The following is a 20,250-nucleotide window of genomic DNA, read 5'->3' as shown; positions in this document are numbered from 1 at the left end:
CAGCATTCGGGGTAACCTCATAGACACTAACTATTATGGATAAAGAGAACTGACTGCATATTGTGGGGAATTTGAGGAGGCAAGAAAGGACCACAAAAATCCCAACCAGATGTGGTCGGCCCTGTGGCGTACTAGCTTAAACCTCTGCTTGTGGTGCTGGCATCCCACATGGGCGTCGGTTCAAGCCTCGGCTGTTCCTCTTCTAATCCAGCTCTCTGCTGGTAGCCTAGGAAAGCAATAGAAGATGGCCCAAGTGCTTGAACTCCTGCACCCGCATGGGAGACCCAGAAGAAGCTCCTGGATCCTGGCTTTGGATCAGCCCACCTCTGGCGATTGTGGACATTTAGGGAGTAAACTAGCAGATAGAAGAACTCTCTCTGTCTCTCTCTATATATATATAACTGCCTCTCAAATAAATAGATAAATCTTTTTTTTAAAAAATTCCAACCAGAAAAAAAGGAGGAAAAACTTGAAAATTGACCCAAAAACTTGGCAAATATAAATAAACATATATAAACTATGTGGGGACTTCAAAAAGTTCATGGAAAATGAGTATTTGAAAAAAACTAAGCACAGACTCCAAAACTTGTTCACATCAAAATAAACTTGTATTTTAATTTCACTTTCTATGAACTTTTTGACGTACTCTCAACTCGAAGTATGTTATTTCTTGAGCGATTTCATATGCCAGAATACAGGAAGCGATTAGCGCTAACAGTTACTGTAACATCTCAGTCTCCTACTTATCCTGGCAAATAACGCTTCCTTTGTGCAAAATGAAACTTGGGCTCCCATCTCCGTCAGCTCTGACCTTGGGGAAGTGTCAGCACCCGCTCAGGATGCCAGGCTTCTAGCATTCACACTCAGGCCTGGGGGGCGGGGGAAGGCAGGGGCCTCACAGCTGCTGTTTCTCTCTCCCTCTGGCTGTACCCAGAGAACAATGTATCCTGCTGATGGAGGGACGAGAAAAGAGAAGAATATGGTCCATTGTTGGCAGAGCAGCTAACGCTAGGGCTCTGAACTTGGGGATCTGCTCCTGCTTCCCTCATCCAGGGATGAAGCCAGGAGCGTGCTCTAGAATGCAATATAACACAGAAGCACATACACACATCAAGAAGGCAAATAAATGGCCTAGAGCTAAGACCAGACCTATCTGACAAAGAGGTTGGGGAGGGCAGAGCTGCCCAGCACCACAGGGACGAGGAGCCAGGCTGCAAAGCTAGGGGAGGAGAAATGTAGCTCAGCGAATGGGGTAGTTAGTGGCAGGGTCTGAGTACAGGAGAATGATGAAGGGTGACCTGTGGTGGAGTGTGTGGAGACACTCTCCCTTTCCTTTGTTTTTATGTTCTGTCATGAACAGTTTGGTTTTAGTACACATCCTCCTGGTCTGTTTATCACAGAATCAAGACTGACTCTGTGTGCTTTCACCAGTTCTATTTCACTCCTGCTGGTGTCAGTTTTTTCCCTCTGGGACACTTGATGACACAGTGAGAGAGGGGATGGGGGTGCTGGTTTTCTCAACATTTTGCTTATGGGTTCAGACTGAGGTTTTCTCTTGCAGCAATTTCTTTTGCTTTTAGCTATTACTTGATGGAATAATGAGCTAAAGCTCCTCCTTGGTGTATTGATCCTCTTATCTCATCTTCTGTTTGACCTGCTTCATGGCAACATATGCGTTCTATTAATAGAAGGCACTGTGTTTGCATTTAAAACACGTCTACAATGACAATTCCTAGCAATTGCGTAGGGGTTGGGACTTGAAAAGTGAGTAGGAAGAAAATGAAATATGGTGAGATTCTCAAATTGTCTCATTTGTTGGCCTTTGATTTTATTGTTCCATTGTACACTTTCTCCCCAGTAATTTTGTTATCTTCCTGTGTGTCTCATGCCTCCCTCTTAAGTGCTTTCTTGCTCATGTTATTGTTTGTTTTACACCTAGCTCTCAAGAGTACCATCTTCACTCTATAGGCTAAAGTGAAAGGGAAGAGATGAGTGTATGAAAAGCCAAAAGAGAAAAGTGGGGGCCAGCGCTCTGCATAGTAGGCTAAGTTGGCTCTGTGGCGTAGCAGATAAAGCCACTGCCTGCAGTGCCGGCATCCCATATGGGTTCCAGTTCCTGTCCCAGCTCCTCCTCTTCTGATACAGCTCTTTGCTTATGGCCTGGGAAAGCAGTGGAAGATGAGTCAAGTGCTTGGGCCCCAGCAGCTGCATGGGAAACCCAGAAGAAGTTCCTGGCTCCTGGCTTTGGGTCAGCTCAGTTCTGGCCATTGTGGCCATTTGGGGACTGAACCAACATGTGGAAGACCTCTCTCTTTCAGTAACTCTGCCTCTCAAATAAATAAATAAAATCTTTAAAAAAAAAGAACAGGGCAGTCTGGAAACAGAATTCCTAAAAAAAAAAAAAAGAAAAGAAAAGAAAAATTTCATGATAAATTTAAAGATGATAGGCTTATCCAGCATCACTTTAATATAGTTCATTCCACTGATAATTTTTGGGTGATTTTATTAGACTTTTTTGAAAAATATAGAAGTTATTAAAAAAATTAAAAATAAAATTTCCATACAATCTATCAATTCCATTTCTGGGTGAATATTCAAAGGAATTGAAAGAAGAGTTGTGAACAACAGCAGGCAAAAGGCAACAGCCATCCAAATGTCTACTGAAGGAAGAATGGATAAACAAAGTGTGGTACATATGAGCAATGGAATAATACTCAGCTCAAAGGTAAGGCAAGCCCAACAGATGCTACACAACCTTATGAAACTTGAGGACATTGTGCATAGTGAAAACAAGGCAGTCAGAAGAAGAGATATAACACAGGATTCCATTTAGAGGAGGTACTTGGAGTCGTCAATCATAGAGACAGAAAGCGGAATGGTGGCTGAACAAGGGGGAAATATGGAGCTGCTATTTAATGGAAATAGAATTTCAGTATTGCAAGACTGAGACAAGTTTTGGAAGTTAGTTGCACAAAAATGTGAATGTACTCAATATTACCTAACTATGCTTAAAACGATCTTAGGTCGGCGCCGCAGCTCAATAGGCTAATCCTCTGCCTCCTCTTCCAGTCCAGCTCTCTACTGTGGCCCGGGAGTGCAGTGGAGGATGGCCCAAGTGCTTGGGCCCTGCACCCTATGGGAGACCAGGAAAAGCACCTGGCTCCTGGCTTCGGATCAGAGTGGTACGCCGGCGGCAGCGCGCCAGCCGCAGTGGCCACTGGAGGGTGAACCAACAGAAAAAGAAGACCTTTCTCTCTGTCTCTCTCTCTCTCACTGTCCACTCTGCCTGTCAAAAAAAAAAAAATCTTAAAAATGATTAAGATGTTAAGATGGTACACTTTATGTTATGTGTATTTTACTATTGTTAAAAGACAAAAATCAGTGGCGAGTGTTTGGCCTAGTGGTTAAGACTTCACTTGGGGCTCTCACACCACATGTCAGAGTGCCTGGGTTCAAATATCAGTCTGCTCCTGATTCCAGGTTCTTGCTAACCTAGGAAGCAACAGGCGATAGCTCAAGTACCTGGGTCCCTACCATGCCCTTGGAGACCTATATTGAGTTCCTGGCTTCAGCCTAGCCCAACCCTGACTGTTATGGACACTTGGAGAGTGTACCAGAGAATGGGAGGTCTCTATCTCTCTTTGGCTCTCTCTTTCTCTCTCTCACTCTGTCTCTCTCTGTCTCTCTGTCTCTCTCTCTCCCTCTCTATATTTCAAATAAACAAAGAAACTTTTCCTGTAGAAATATGTCAAAACTACATTTTGGTAAGGGAGCATTTAGGAGAACATTTCTCAAGTTGGTTTCAGTGCACGCAACTCTTTGAAAACAGTGGTAGATCTGAGATCCTGCCTGGGAAAGAAGAGAGGTAAATCTTCCTCCAAAGTATGTGGGCAGAGAAAGATAAAGCCTTGAAGAGCCGTGGCAAAGAAGAAGCCAGAAGTTCTCAGAGGAATGAGTGCCAACTGTGGGAGTCTCTGCCCTAAGTGTCGCTGTGAGGGGGCCATGGGGCAGATACTTCTTGTGCCCTTCAAAGGTGATCTGAAGGAAGAAAGTGGACATGATGCTTGGGTTCACTCACGGCTATGAACTAGCTGGAGCTTGTTGCATGCCACAGCCCAAGGAAACTGGAAGGAAAAGCCATTTGTTGTGCCTCTAAGGGGGCAATTACAATAACAGGTGCTAAACAGGAAGAACCAGAAAAACAGTTCTTGAAATCCCATTCAGCAACTTTGGAAAAAATGCCCAGAACAGCTCAAAGTCTGAAGTTTTGAAAGCAAACATGACAGCAGGAATAATAGGCTGGTATCGGTCTGGGTATTCTAGCAGCCTGGGACAAAAGCTGAAGGGACACTCTGATAATGGATCAAAGTCTCTGTCGAATCCTTGGGTGCCAGGTGGTGTTCTGGCCTTGGCCTTGGCTCATGACCATGAAAGAGGAGCCAAAAAACAAGTCTAGTGGAAAGCTAAACCTTGTAGGAGTTCAGTTTCAGAATAACCCAGTCAACTACCAGCCTGGAACTACTTTTCTCAAATCATAGTCACACCAGGTGCTAGAGCTGTGGATGTCCCCATTTGACGCACTGGTGAGAAGTATTAGTCTGGCTCCTAAATTCACCTTGGTCCCTTTTCCAGAGGCCCCCAAAAACTTATGAATTTTTCCTTCTTTCCTCCCTTCCTCTCTCCTTTCCTTCCTTCCTTCCTTCCTTCCTTCCTTCCTTCCTTCTCTCTCTCTGATAAAATCCGTTTAACTTATCTCTGATAAAATCAGTTTAACATAACGTTTACTGTTTTAACCATTTTAAATAGGGACACTTCAAGTAGCATTAAATCCATTCACAATGTTGTACAACAATCATGAATATCTGTTTCCAAAACATCTTCATGATCCCAAATAGAAACTCTGTACCCACTAAACAGTAACAGCTGAGCCCCAGGTGGCCTGCAGTCTCCTTTGTGTCTCCGTGAATTTGCCTTTGTAGAATCGTACAATATTTGTCCTTTTATCTGGCTTATTTCATTTAGCATGTTTTCAAGTTTCATCCAGACTGTAGCATCTATCAGAATTTCATTGGTTTACAAGGTAGGTCAATGGGCACTGAATTGTACAGTTAGAAAGGAGAAATAAGTTCTGGTATTCTCTCGTGTATGGGTGTCTATAAATGACAATAATGTACTGTACATCTCAGAAAAGCTAGAGGAAAAGGTTTTGAATGTTTGAGGAGATGATATGCTTACTCTGATTTGAACTTTATATAATTATAGATGTATTGGAACATCACATTAGTATCCCATTAATCTCTACAATATTTTTTAAAGATTTATTTATTTATTTATTTGAAAGAATTACAGTGAGGCAGAGAGAGAGAGAGAGAGAGAGAGAGAGAGGTTTTCCATCCTCTGGCTTACTCCCCAGGTGGCTGCAACAGCCAGAACTGCACCAATCCAAAGCCAGGAGCCAGGAGCTTCTTCTGGGTCCCCAAAGCAGGTGCAGGGTCCCAAGCACTTGACCCGTCTTCCACTGCTTTCTCAGGCCATAGCAGAGAGCTGGATTGGAAGAGAAGCAGCCAGGACTTGAACTGGTGCCCATATGGGATGGCAGCACTGCAGACCATGGCTTTATCCACTATGCCACAGTGCCGGCCTCCAATCTCTACAATTTTTAATGTGTCAGATAAAATAAGATTATATTTTTAAAGCAATTTCCTTCCTTTTTAAGGCTGAATAATATTCCTTTGGTTACATATGCCACATTTAGCTTGTCCATTCCTCTGTTTATGGACAGTTGGGTTGCTTCCAGCTTTTGGCTGTTGTGAATACTGCTGCTGTGAATGTCGCTCTATAGGTATCTATCTGAATGCCTACAGCAAGTTCTTTTGGGTAAGTGTATACTTGGGAATGAAACTCTGCATCTTATGGTAATTTTATGTTTGACTTTCTTTTTAAGACTTATTTAATTATTTGAATGTCAGAGTTAGAGAGAGACTGAGAGAGAGAGAGATTTTCCATCCACTGTTTCTCTCCCCAAATGGTCTCATGGCCAGGGCTGGGCCAGGTTGAAGCCAGGAGCCAGGAACTTCTTCCAGGTCTCCCTCGTGGGTACAGGTGCCCAAGTACTTGGGCCATCTTCTGCTGCCTTCCTAGGCGCATTATCAGGGAGCTGGATCAGAAATGGAGTAGCCAGGACTCAAATTGGTGCCCATATGGGATGCCAGCACTGCAGACAGTGGCTTAACCTGCTGCACCACATCACTGGGTCCTGTGTTTGACTTTTTTTTTTTTTTTTTTTTGATAAGCAGAGTTAGACAGTGAGAGAGAGAGAGACAGAGAGAAAGGTCTTCCTTCCATTGTGAACCAAATGGCCACTACGGCCAGTGCACTGCGCTGATCCAAAACCAGGAGCCAGGTGCTTCTTTCTGGTCTCCCATGCGGTGAGGGGCCCAAGCACTTGGGCCATCCTCCATTGCTTTCCCGGGGCTACAGCAGAGAGCTGGACTGAAGAGGAGCAACCGGGACAGAATCCAGCGCCCCAACCAGGACTAGAACCTGGGGTGACGGCGCAGCAGGCAGAGGATTAACCTAGTGAGCCGCGGTGCCGGCCCTGTGTTTGACTTCTTTAAGAACCTCCAAACTATTTTCCATAGCAGCTGCACTATTTTATATTTCTACCAGTAACACAGAATTAAAGTTTGTTTACATCTTTACCAACATTTGTTATTTGGGCGTTTTATTTTTAATAATAACCAGAGTAATGGGTATGAAGTGATATCTCTCTCTCTCTCTCTTTTTTTTTTTTTGACAGACAGAGTGGACAGTGAGAGAGAGAGAGACAGAGAGAAAGGTCTTCCTTTTCCGTTGGTTCACCCTCCAATGGCCGCTGAGGCCGGCACGCTGCAGCTGGCACACTGCTCTGATCTGAAGCCAGGAGCCAGGTGCTTCTGGTCTCCCATGAGGGTGCAGGGCCCAAGCACTTAGGCCATCCTCCACTGCACTCCTGGGCCACAGCAGAGAGCTGGATTGGAAGAGGAGCAACTGAGACAGAATCTGGCACCCCGACTGGGACTAGAACCCGGTGGCGCCAGCGCCACAGGCAGAGGATTAGCCTATTGAGCTGTGGCGCCGGCCAATGATATCTCTTTTTGATTTTAATTTGCATTTCCCTAGTGACTAGTTATGTTAAGCATATTTTTATATGCTATTGACCATCTTGTATCTTCTTTGGAGATATGTCTATTCAAGTTCTTTGCACATGTTTTAATAAGGTGGTATTTTTGAGATTTTTTTTTGTTTGTTTAAGGCTTATTTATTTTGAAAGTCAGGGAGAGAGAGAGAGAGAAAGATCAGTCTTCCATCCACTGGATCACTCCCCAGATGGCCACAATGGCCAGGACTGGGCCAGGCTGAAGCCAGGAACTAGAAACTTCTTCTGGGTCTCCCATGTGGGTGCAGGGGCCCAAGCACTTGGGCCATCCTTCGCTGCTTTCCCAGGCCATAGCAGAGAGCTGAATTGGTGCCCATTGGGATGCTGGCGTCACAGGTGGCAGCTTTACCCGCTATGCCAAAATGCCATCCTCTTGAGTTTTTTTATATTATTTGGATACTAATTCTTTATCAGATATATGATTTGCAAATTTTTTCTCTCTCATTCTATAGGTCATCTTTCACTCTTTTTTTTCAGGCCATAGCCAGGAACCAGGAACTTCATACAGATCTCCCACATGGGTGGCAAAGGTCCAGGAACTGGGTCATCTTCCACTGCTTTTCCCAGGCCATTGGCAGAGAGCTGGATTAGAAGAGGAGCAGCCATGGTCTCAGACCTTCCTTTCATGAATGAACACAGGCTAATAGCATAAACTTAGTCTCTTGATATCACTTGTATTTTTTTTCAGTATAAAATAACTAATTAATTCTTACAACCAGTGATATAAGATTAAGAGGAAGGTAAGCATTGGGAGTTAGCATGGTTTTGGCTGTGTGGTTAAGATAGAAATACTTGGTTTCTGAATTAGGCTAAGCCAAGGTAATAGCCTGAAATAGCCACTCTTATGGGATCAGCTATTTTGAAGTCACTGTCAGTTGACTGGGAGATATAATTTCTCCAGGCCATCATTATCGGGTCGCCTTCACAATGCATTGCTCTATGTGGAGAGCTGGTATAATAACTTCTTCTTGCTTTTATTTTGAATGTTCATTTGTTTTTAAAATGTTCAGTTCTGTAGTTTTTTTTTTCTTAAGATCTACTTATTTATTTGAAAGTCAGAGTTACAAAGGGTGAGATAGAGACAGAGACAAAGAGATTTTCCATCCATTGCTTCACTCTCAAATGGTCACAACAGCCAGGCCTGGGCCAAGCTGAATCCAGGAGCCAGGAGCTTCTTCAGGGTCTTCCATGTGATTGGCAGGGGTGCAAACACTTGGGCCATACTCCACTTATTTTCCCAGGCTCATCAGCAGGGAGCTGGATCAGAAGTGGACCAGCCAAGAAACAAAATGGTGCCCATATGAGATGCTGGCATTGCAGATGGCAGCTTTATCTGCTACGCCACAATGACAGCCCCAATTCAATAGTTTTAAGTTTATACACAAAGTTGCATGAGCATCACCATTTTCTAATGCCTAAACATTTGGGTCACCCCAAACAGAAACCCATACTCATTAGCACTCTCCTACTTGCCTCCTCCCAGCACCTGTAAACCATTAACCTACATTCTGTCTCTATAAACTGGCCTAATGTGGACATCTAATATTTGTGGGAATCCTATCGTATGTGGCCTTTTGTGTCCAGAGTCTTCCACTTAGCATAGTGTTCTCAGGGCACATCTACATTGTTGCATGCACAAATACTTCTGAGGTTCTTCCTGATTCCAGTTCTTTACTACAAGCTGGGTGCCATACAATTCAATTCAAGGCTGACACTAATTGCTGGGTTAGCGCAGACCCCACAGATTAAGGGCTCAATCCCACAACTGCCTGTCTTCGCATGCCAGGTGCAAATGGGGTATCCAGGCTACCCACATTTCTAACCAACCTACCACAGGTGTAGGGATTCCCATCATGGCCTCTCAGGTTCAGTAACTCAAGGGAGCACTTTACTTACTGTAACCAGTTTATTATAAAGGGTATAACTCAGGAATTTCCAAATGGGAGAGATGAACCAGGCAAGGCATGGAAAGAGTGGTATGTGATGCATCCTTGCCCTTTCCAGAGCACAGTTTAATGTGTTCACCAACCTGGAAGTTCTCCAAACTCTCATTTAGAGGTTTTAAGGAGGTTTCGCTGCATAGGCATGACTGGTTGAAACATTGACCATTGGTGACTGAATTGAACTACCAGCCTTTCTCCCCTTCATGGAGGTGAGGGTGGGGCTGAAAGTTCCATCTCTGCAATCATGACCTAGCAGGCTGGCTCCCATCCAGAAGCTCTCAACACACACACACACACACACGCAAACACGTTTATGTTGCCTCATTAGCACCAAGTCATGTATGATTGAAAAGAACTCATGGTGATTACAAAGGACACTTCTGGGCTGGCGCCGCGGCTCACTAGGCTAATCCTCCGCCTTGCGGCGCCGGCACACCGGGTTCTAGTCCCGGTCGGGGCACCGATCCTGTCCCGGTTGCCCCTCTTCCAGGCCAGCTCTCTGCTGTGGCCAGGGAGTGCAGTGGAGGATGGCCCAAGTGCTTGGGCCCTGCACCCCATGGGAGACCAGGAGAAGCACCTGGCTCCTGCCATCGGATCAGCGCGGTGTGCCGGCCGCAGCGCGCCTACCGCGGCGGCCATTGGAGGGTGAACCAACGGCCAAAGGAAGACCTTTCTCTCTCTCTCTCACTGTCCACTCTGCCTGTCAAAAATAAAAAAAAAATTAAAAAAAAAAAGAAAAGGACACTTCTGTCATACTCATCACTTAATAAATTCCAAAGGTTTTAGGAATTCTGTGCCAGGAACCCAATAAAAAGAAAAAATATGTATTTCTTCTTTAAAGATATATTTGCTTGAGAAATGGAGAGTTAGTGAGCTAGAGAGAGCTCCCATCTACTAGTTCACTCCCCAAATATCTACAATGGCCAGGCCAGAGCCAGGAGCCAGGAACTCAACCCAGGTCTCTGATGTGGGTGGTAGAAACCAGTGTCTCCAAGCTTCTGCAAGCTGGAAATTGGAATCATGAGCTGGAGCTGAGTATTGAACTGAAGCCACCGGCCTAAATACCTAGTCCAAATATATATGTCTTTTTAAAGTTGTCCCTTGGCATCTACAGGGGATTAGTTATAGGGCCCCCTGTGGTTACCAAATTCATAGATGCTCAAGTTCCTTATATAAAATGACATATTTGAATATTATCCATATTTTTAATATTTCCAGATTACATATAATATCTAACACAACGAAAATGTTTTGTAGGGGTGTAGGGGCTGCCACTGTGGTACAGTGAGTTAAAGCCCTGGCCTGCAGCACCGGCATTCCATATGGACTCTGGTTCGAGTCCCACCTGCTCCACTTCTGATCTCGCTCTCTGCTATGGCCTGGGAAAGGAGTAGAAGTTGGCTCAGGTCGTTGGGCCCCTGGGCCCATGTGGGAGACCCAGAAGAGGCTCCTAGCTCCTGGCTTCAGATTGGCACAGCTCTGGCCATTGCGGCTAATTGGGGAGTGAACCAGCAGATGGAAGACTTCTCTTTCTCTCTGGTTCTGCCTCTCTCTGTAACTCTGTCTTTCAAATAAATAAAATAAATCTTTAAAAAAATAAAGAAAATGCTTTGTAAATAGTTGTTATATTGTATTGTTTAGGGACTAGTGATAAGAATAAGAAGGTTTATACATATTACAGACACAATTTTTAGGGGGAATATTTTTCAATCTGCTCTTGGTTGAATCCATGGATGTGGGACTCATGGGTGTAGAGCTGACTGTATACCACAGTATTTCATTCCTTTGTTTTTATTTTTATTTATTTATTTTTTTGACAGGCAGAGTGGACAGTGAGAGAGAGAGACAGAGAGAAAGGTCTTCCTTTGCCGTTGGTTCACCCTCCAATGGCCGCTGAGGCCGGCACGCTGCGGCTGGCACACCGCACTGATCCGAAGCCAGGAGCCAGGGGCTTCTCCTGGTCTCCCATGAGGGTGCAGAGCCCAAGGACTTGGGCCATCCTCCACTGCCTTCCCGGGCCATAGCAGAGAGCTGGCCTGGAAGAGGGGCAACCGGGACAGAATCTGGCGCCCTGACCGAGACTAGAACCCAGTGTGCCGGTGCTGCAGGCGGAGGATTAGCCTATTGAGCCACGGTGCCGGCAGTATTTCATTCCTTTGAATGAATAATATCCCATTGAATATTCTGCTGCACATATATATCACATTTTATCCTCTGGTTAATGGACACCAGGTGGCTATTGTGAACTGTACTGTTGTAAACACTCATGTAAGTTTTCACATTGCCGTGTGTTTTCATTTCTCTTAAGTAAATACCCAGGCTCAAAGGACAAAAGTACAGCAATCTGGTTTAAAGAACCTATTTGACTTTCTTTTCTTTTTTAAAAAAAAAAAAAAAAAAACTTTTAAGAGGCAGAGAGTCGCAGAGAGAGAGAGAGAGAGAGATCGGTCTTCCTTCTGCTGGTTTACTTCCTGAATGCCCTGAACAGTGTCCTAGCCTGGACTGAAGCTGGAAGAACAATCCTGGAGGCCATCACTGCTGCCTCTGGGGATCTGCTGGATTCAGGAGCTGGAGCCAGGAATCAAACCCAGTCACTCCAGTGTGGGAGGTAGGTGTTTCAACTGCTAGATCAGAAGTCCACTCTGGCTTTACTTTCAGTTCTAGAACCAGGCAACGTATCATTCCACAAAATAAATGTTCTGATGAGCCCAGCAGAGAAGATTGATTTTAGGCAAAGAGAAATCCTGAAGAAAACAAAAACAAAAACTCACACAGTGGGTTGGTCCTTCAAAGTTACTTTCCTTCTAAGGCAGGACAGGGAGACAAAACAATATGGGAGTGAGTGAGTGGTTGACATCAGGTTACTTTAGGTTATCTTTCTTTGTCTAAGGATTAAGGCAGAGGGAGCCTCATTCCCATGCCAATTGAAACTGGTTGGTTTGGGAAATCTGACTGTTATCTCTAACTAATCCTGATTTGTAGCAGGGTCAGATCAACAGCTTCCTTTTGGTTGGTTATGCAGAAGTTAGCATGTGTGACTTCATTTTGTTTTTTAGCTTCATCTGTGTGAGAAGCTCAGTGCAAAACAATGGCCTCCTATAATTTTAACACTAGGGGTGGAATTGATGGATCCAGTGGGAAAAATGTGTCTTGTTTTGAGGAGACAAATTGTCAAAGTGTTTTTGTAGCTTTCTAAACAGATTTCTATTTAGATTTGATCTCCCCATTAGCTCCATAAACTACTTCGTAAACAGTTTTGACTTCCCTGCATCTGCCTGTGTCTCCCCTAATGCCTCACATCAAGTTGGAACTCAGTGACTATTTGATATGAACAGCTAAAGACACCATGTTGGGGCCAGCACTGTGGCGTAGCAGGTTAAGCTGACACCTGCAGTGCTGGCATCCCATATGGACGCCAATTTGAGTCCCAGCTGCTCCTCTTCCGATCCAGCTCTCTGCTATGGCCTGGGAAAGCAGTGGAAGATGACCCAAGTCCTTAGGCCCCTGCACACATGTGGGAGACTGGAAAGAAGTCCCTGACTCCTAGCTACTGGCTTCAGATCAGCACAGCTCCAGCTGTTGGTTGCCATTTGGGGAGTGAATCAGCGGATAGAAGACCTCTCTTCTCTCTCTCTTCCTCTGCCTCTCCATAACTGTGCCTTTCAAATAAATAAACAAACAAATAAATAAATACATCTTTTTTTTTTAGAGACATTATGTCCCTGATCCCAGGAGTCAGTACCAAAAACTGCCTTTGGTCAGCTGCTTGATAGGAACACCTTCTTTTGCTTTCCTTACATAGTGTATTGAAAAAACTCGGGCAACTGTTGGTGTGTGTGTGGTGTGGGCAATGGACAGAGCATGGTGATGGTAGATGGTGGGTGGTAGTACAGGGCATAGCAGTGGGATTTGAAAAGAGTGGCTTCCCCCACTCTTTCTGGTCAAGCTCTCACACAGATTCTCTGAGAATATTAGAATCAGTTCTTTTTTTTTTTTTTTTTTTTTTTTTGGACAGGCAGAGTGGATAGTGAGAGAGAGAGAGACAGAGAGAAAGGTCTTCCTTTTTGCCGTTGGTTCACCCTCCAATGGCCGCTGCAGCCGGCGCATCATGCTGATCTGAAGCCAGGAGCCAGGTGCTTCTGGTCTCCCAGGCGGGTGCAGGGCCCAAGGACTTGGGCCATCCTCCACTGCCTTCCCGGGCCATAGCAGAGAGCTGGCCTGGAAGAGGGGCAACCAGGACAGAATCCGGCGCCCCAACCGGGACTAGAACCCGGTGTGCCGGTGCCGCTAGGTGGAGGATTAGCCTAGTGAGCCGCGGCGCCGGCCCAGAATCAGTTCTTATTCTGAGTGGTATATGTAATACTCACAGAGTTACATAGGCAGAGAGAGAGAGAGTTTTCTATTCACTGGTTCACTCCCCAGATGGCCACAATGGCCAGATCTGTACTGATCCAAAGCCAAGAGCCAGGAACTTCCTCCTGGTCTCCCACGTGGGTGCAGGGACCCAAGGTCTTGGACCATCTTCTACTGCTTTCCCAGGCCATAGCATAGAGCTGGATGGGAAGTGGAGCAGCCAAGACTCAAACCGGTGCACTGTAGGTGGCGGCTTTACCTGCTACGCCACAGCGCCAGCCCCTGGACTTGGCTTTTATAACCAACCCACTCATAAAACCAACGTTTCAAGCGCATGTGCCCGTGACCCAAGGACATCCCACAGGCTCACCTCCCAGACACCATAACCAGATCAAGTCTCCTCCCTTCATCCACTAACCATTAACAAAAGACTTTGGGGATCAAACCTTTAACACATGAACTTTTGGGAACACTCAAACCCAAACTATTATCTACAACTTAATATTCAGTGAGGTGAAAGAGCAGTGGAGGGAGCCAGCACTGTGGCATAGTGGGTAAAGCCGCTGCCTGCAATGCCAGCACCTCATATGGGCGCCCTACTAATGTGTCTGGGAAAGATGTGGAAGATGGCCCAAATGCGTGGACCCCTGCACCCATGTAGGAGACCTGGAAGAAACTCCTGGTTCCTGGCTTCGGTCTGGCCCAGCTCCAGCCATTGCGGCCATTTGGGATGTGAACCAGTAGATGGAGGATCTCTCTCTCTCTCTCTCTCCCTCTCTCTATATATAACTCTGACTTTCAAATAAATAAAATAAATCTCAAAAAAAAAGAAAGAAAGGCCAGTGGAGGCTGACGAGCAGAGGACTGATGTGGTTCTGATTTACACATCACATCCTTGCTAAAAGCAAACCACCAAAAGAATGACCAAGTGGAAGAAAATGTGGACAAGCAAGAACATAGAACTCAGAGGGCCTTACTAAACCAGGGAACCAAGAAGCATTAGAAATGGCCTCCAACAGAGAAGTGTGGCTCTGATGGCTTCCTCACCACCTGCGAGACATTCGGACCACACAAGATACCCGATAGGCTGCTACAGCCCGTCCTGAGGTTTGCCTGTCTGTAGGAGGGCAGGGAGGACACTTGAGCTCCTGAAAAGCAAAGCACTTGGTTGCTGGTGAAACCGAAGGAGGACCTGAAGCAGTCTGCTGTTGCTGGAAGGCAGACCCTTTTCTGTTCAGGCACACAACGACAGCCCGGGCTGGGGAATGTGAGGGAAACCTGCCAAGTTTACAGTCTGCCTCACGCAGCCTAGACGGCCTTTGAGAGAGCAGTGCATCTTTTGACTTTGCAGAAATGACACAGAGCAGAGGAGAGAAGGGATATTTCTCATGAGTGTAACATGCAGACAGTGTCAACATGCTGCTGAATCTGTTTTGTTCTAACCGTGAGAAAGCAAGACTTATCCCCAAACAGAAAAGAGGTTGTAATTGTGGGGTTTTGAATTTAAGGAGTCCAGAATGGCTCCTCCAGATAAATCCATCTCTGCTAATCATTGTTTATCATTGCAGCATTCTTTTATTTATTTATTTTTACAATGAAAATGAACTTTTCCTGGTCGTAAAAAATAATACATGGTTAAAAATCCAAGCATGGGGGCTGGCGCCATGGCTTAACAGGCTAATCCTCCACCTTGCGGCGCCAGCACACCGGGTTCTAGTCCCGGTTGGGGCGCCGGATTCTATCCTGGTTGCCCCTCTTCCAGGCCAGCTCTCTGCTATGGTCTGGGAGTGCAGTGGAGGATGGCCCAAGTGCTTGGGCCCTGCACCCACATGGGAGACCAGGAGAAGCGCCTGGTTCCTGGCTTCGGATCAGCACGATGCGCCGGCCGCAGCGGCCATTGGAGGGTGAACCAACGGCAAAGGAAGACCTTCCTCTCTGTCTGTCTCTCTCTCTCTCTCACTATCCACTCTGCCTGTCAAAAAAAAAAAAAAAATCCAAGCATGGGGAGCATTGTAGTTCAGAATCACACACATACACTCATACACACACACACAGGCGCACACACATATACACATGTACACACAAATTCATACATGTACATGTACAACAAGGGACATCCAATTAATATTAACTCTGTAGGACATTACCAGGTGCAACCACAGTATGGGTGAAAACCACTTCCCCACATGCAACATGTAATATTTCCTGGCCAAATGGGAATAGTGCTTTACAGTTTTTTGTGCAGCATTGTGTCAGTCACTTCCTTTTCTCCTTTCCTTTCATGAAAACACAGGCCAGGAAGCCACCTGCACAAGGAACAGAAGGCTTTCCAGAGCTGTCTGCTGATTGATGGCTACATTGAGAACCTGAACCAGCTTCACAATAACCCCTGTTTCTGTACTTCAAATCAATTCACAAGCCCAGGGAGACCCATCAAGAGAGCAAGGAGGAAATCGGAGAGAGTGTCATCTATTTATCCAAGAACCTACTCCTGTGGTTAAGTGTGAGATGAAGGCAGTGGGTAATCTTCCAGTCAGGGTTGGGAGTTAACAATTCATAACTGAATTTTTACCTTTAGTTAATCTTGGGTAGTGGAATTTGGGATTTTTTTCATTCTACAGATTTTTCTGTATTTTCTGAATTTTCCACAGTGAATTTATATTGCTTTTATGAGCTAGAATAAGAAAAATAAATGCTACACAGAGCATTTAGTATGTTAACCTTATCTCCCTAACTACAAACTCTTTTCTTCTTTTTGGTCTGTTTCCCATACCTACAATTTAGGGCATACGGCAGGTACTTAATAAACTTTTGTTGCCAGTCATTAATTTGGAGTCTTTTCCATAGCTATTCCTGGGGGAGGTGACTACACAGACGAAGTCTTACGTGGGTCAGAATGACCCTTGTGGAACTCACTGCCGAGTAGGGTTGAACGAACTGTCCTACACTGATCTCACAGGCATGTATTTCTACTTTGAATGAGCGCCCACACTCATGCTGTTTGTCAGGACCCTGCATCAGGATTCTGTTACGTCCCATTATTTTAAAGCTTGGATTGTGTTTACTGATTTGGAACAGGCTTGCCACCCACAAGCTTACTACTGGATGGTGTGAAGCTCATCATTCAACGTGGAGGTTATTACTTCATCCAGGAAGCCTCCTCTGACTTCCTTACCAGAAACAATCTTTCCTTTGACTAAAATTTCATCAGGCATGATATTTACCTCCACATCACCCACCACTCTCTAAGTGTGTTTTAGAGTTACTTATGTACACACCTAACCTCCTCTGCTAGAGTTTGTGTTTCCTGAGACCTGGGTCCATCCCTCAGTTACTCTGTCCTACAATAAGATAATGACCAATGAAGCAGTTACTTGTGTGCCAAGCCCTTTATGTGGACCATTGATTTAAACCTCACAACTAGTTCCCATGAAGTGTTTTGATCTCCATAGTACAAGTAAAAAGATCTGAAGGCCAAAAGGATTAATATCCAGCATAAGCTCAGGCAGCTACTAAGTGATGGAGCCTGGATTGAAGCTCCAGTCGTGTGAGTGCAAAGTCTATACTCTCAGCTACTTGGCCACAGCAGCCCCTAGAAATGACCCTCGCACATTGTAACCAGGAAAGATGCAGAAAACACCTGTTGAATTCATCAACACAGTGATGCAAGAATATTGGGCAGCTGTTAGTAGACTTGTCTCAGTTTCAGTTACTTCTTCTGACCGACAATATTAGGACAGGTAAGGCTCCAAAGGGTTTAGCAGTAAAATTAGGGAATATTGAAGGGTTGAGCATCCAGACCACTATGAAACCAAGATATACCAATTGCACTAGTGACATTAGAATCAACCTGAGACCCTGCTCTACAATCCCATGCAGACTTAACTGAGTCAGATAACTTCCTGTGTAAGAGAAGCTATGCATCTCAAAAAACTAAATTATGTTGTTTATTAGAACCTTGGTGTTGTGTGTGTCAGGAGGAGATAGCAATAACCTCATAGGGCTACTGTGAGAGTTAGTGGGAGAATGTGAAGTACCCAGTTCAGTGCTTGGCACACAGCCTGAACTGCACACATACTGGCCTTCCTTTCATTCTACCTTCACTCCCACTTTGCAGCAAAGTTGAAAGAAGGCACAAAGCCAAGAGGAGAGCTGAGTGGATGACAGCTGGCAATAGAGATGTTAGTCACATTCCACAGGGCTAAGTGATTGTGAATCAGAGGTGTCATGGCCCACACCCAAGATTCCCCAGAGCAGCCTTTAGTCTTACAGGAAACAGCCAGGAGAGGGGCAAGTGAGAGGCCTAATAGAAGGAAAAGGAAGTAGCTATTCCTAGCAGAGGGTGAAGTTCATTTGGGGGATTCCTTCACTGTAATCAGTGTCTATCTTGTTGGCTAGGACTGGATTAATTTAAGGATATACAAAGATCTATAGATCTCACTGGGTCATCTATATTTTACTGAGGAGTAGGAAGATTAATTGCAGGCACCTGATTGTCACCTCATTCATGTAAGCAACTTTGGAAATTCCTCTCTCATTCCAGAAACTTCTCAGTCTCCTGCTTCTATGAAGCCTGAACATGTGTCTGGAAAAAAAGCAACTGAGACCTTGCTTTCCCCAAGCAGTAGAATCAGCCAATCTCAGCAAAGCTCCAAGTTTGTCTTAAGAATCTGGAAGGCTAAGAACCACTGCAACAACCCACATGTTAGGTAAGCTCCCTGCCCCCACCCCACTTCCCACGACAGACCCCTAGACAGAGATGTGCATGCAGGGTTGGGTGGATTGTCTGGTTTTGGTGGGGAGTAGAGTGATAACACCTGGATGGGAGTGAGGGAACCAGAATTTGGTACAGGGAGAAGTTGAACTGTGATGCTGTTGCCATAGAGAACTCTGCTAAGGTTTTGGGGTGCTGGATGGCAGTGCAAAATTGCCCGGATGAGGCAGAGTATGGATCTTTGTGTCCTGTATTGGCCCAGTCATTTGCTGCTGGCTGACCACAGAAAAGGGCCGTAAACAAAAGCAAGGCAGCTCCCTCTCGCTGAGGGCAGTGCCAGGAGGAGGATTCAACCCAGATACACCAACAGCCAGTGCTGCAGCCGCAGCTGCAGGAAGCAAAGGATCCACCATTGCTGTGTAACTGTGAGTTGTGTTTAAGGTTCAAAGTCTAGGAGAAATTTTAGGCTGGCGCCGCGGCTCACTAGGCTAATCCTCCACCTTGCAGCGCCGGCACACCGGGTTTTAGTCCCGGTCGGGGCACCGGATTCTGTCCCGGTTGTCCCTCTTCCAGGCCAGCTCTCTGCTGTGGCCAGGGAGTGCAGTGGAGGATGGCCCAAGTCCTTGGGCTCTGCACCCCATGGGAGACCAGGAGAAGCACCTGGCTCCTGCCATCGGATCAGCGTGTTTGCGCCGGCTGCAGCGCGCCAACCACGGCAGCCATTGGAGGGTGAACCAACGGCAAAAGGAAGACCTCTCTCTCTGTCCACTCTGCCTATCAAAAAATAAAAAAATAAAAAGAAGAAGAAGGTTCAAAATCTAGGAGAAATTTTGAGCTATTGATTTATACAGAGGAAGAATGGGGGTGGGGGAATGAGAGAATTTCATCTAAAAGTTGAGACTTGGGAAGGGGAGGGAATAGGGAAGTAATGCAATTAGCAGCTTTCTGCAATAGAGATGGACAGTGTAGGGGTGGATGACCTCAGAGGCCATTCCAGCTATGTCTGTGGTTGATGGAGAATCCATGCATTTTTAAAAACTTATTCATTTATTTATTTTCATTTTATTCAAATGGCAGAGAAAGATCCATTCTTCTATTTGCTGATTTATCCCCCAAATGCCCAAGGGCCTATAACAGCCAGGGCTGGGCCAGGCCAAAGCCTGGAGCCCAGAACTCCATCCATGTCGCTCATGTAAGTGAGAGCATTAGTAGAAAGCTGGATTGAAAGCATGGAGTTAAGCCAGGACTCTAACCAGGCACTCCAATATTAGATGTGGGTATCTCAAGCAGTGACTCAACTGCTGCACCAAACACCCATCCAGTGCACATTTCTTTTTGACCACAGAAGTTAGCAGCCAGTTTTGTGGTACGGTGCTTGTATTCCATATGTGCACTGGTTCGAGTCCCAGCTGCTCCACTTCTGATTCAGCTCCCTGCTAAAGCACCTGGGAAAGTAATGGGAGAATTGCACCTATGTGGGGGATCCAGATGAAGTTCCAGGCTTCTGGCTTTGGCCTGTCCCACCCCCAGCCGATGTGGCCATTTGGGGAGTGAACCAGTGGATGAGAGATTCTGTGTGTGTGTGTGTGTGTCCCTTTCTCTCTCTGTAACTCTGCCTTTCAAATAAATTAATCAATCTTTTAAAAATATTCTCTTCTTGGGGCTGGTGCTGTGGCACAGCGGGTTAAAGCCCTGGCCTGAAGTGCCAGCATTCCATATGGGCGCTGGTTCTAGTCCTGGCTGCTCCACTTCTGATCCAGCTCCCTGCTATGGCCTGGGAAAGCAGTGGAGAATGGCCCAAGTCCTTGGGCCCCTGCACCCACGTGGGAGACCTGGAAGAAGCTCCTGGCTCCTGGCTTTGGATTGGCACAGCTCTGGCCACTGCAGCCATCCAGGGAGTGAACCATCGGATGGAAGACCTCTCTCTCTGTCTCCTCTCTCTGGAACTCTGTCTTTCAAATAAATAAAATAAATCTTAAAAACAAAAAGATTCCCTTCTTTAAAACAAAAAGAAATTATGGAAGTAAACAATGCAACACCTG

At 45.6% G+C, this 20,250-nt stretch overlaps 1 protein-coding gene and 1 long non-coding RNA gene across 4 annotated transcripts in view; one reads left to right on the top strand and one right to left on the bottom strand.

The window, feature by feature from the left end:
* NINJ2 (ninjurin 2) overlaps positions 1 to 20,250 on the bottom strand; it is a 177,932-nt gene that overhangs the window by 128,408 nt on the left and 29,274 nt on the right. The window lies entirely within an intron of this gene.
* LOC133762429 (uncharacterized) lies at positions 11,561 to 20,156 on the top strand. 2 transcript variants are annotated; one of them, XR_009866277.1, is made up of 4 exons: positions 11,561 to 11,749; positions 15,788 to 15,990; positions 18,038 to 18,203; positions 19,889 to 20,156. It is a non-coding gene; the product is annotated as an uncharacterized LOC133762429 (long non-coding RNA). The 2 variants fall into 2 exon arrangements; XR_009866276.1 differs by having other exon boundaries at positions 15,788 to 15,997.

This window comes from Lepus europaeus, chromosome 6 (genome assembly GCF_033115175.1).
Source record: "Lepus europaeus isolate LE1 chromosome 6, mLepTim1.pri, whole genome shotgun sequence".
NCBI classification, from domain to species: Eukaryota; Metazoa; Chordata; class Mammalia; order Lagomorpha; family Leporidae; genus Lepus; species Lepus europaeus.
Note: the sequence above shows the minus strand (reverse complement) of the source record. Positions and strands in the feature narration are given on the sequence as shown.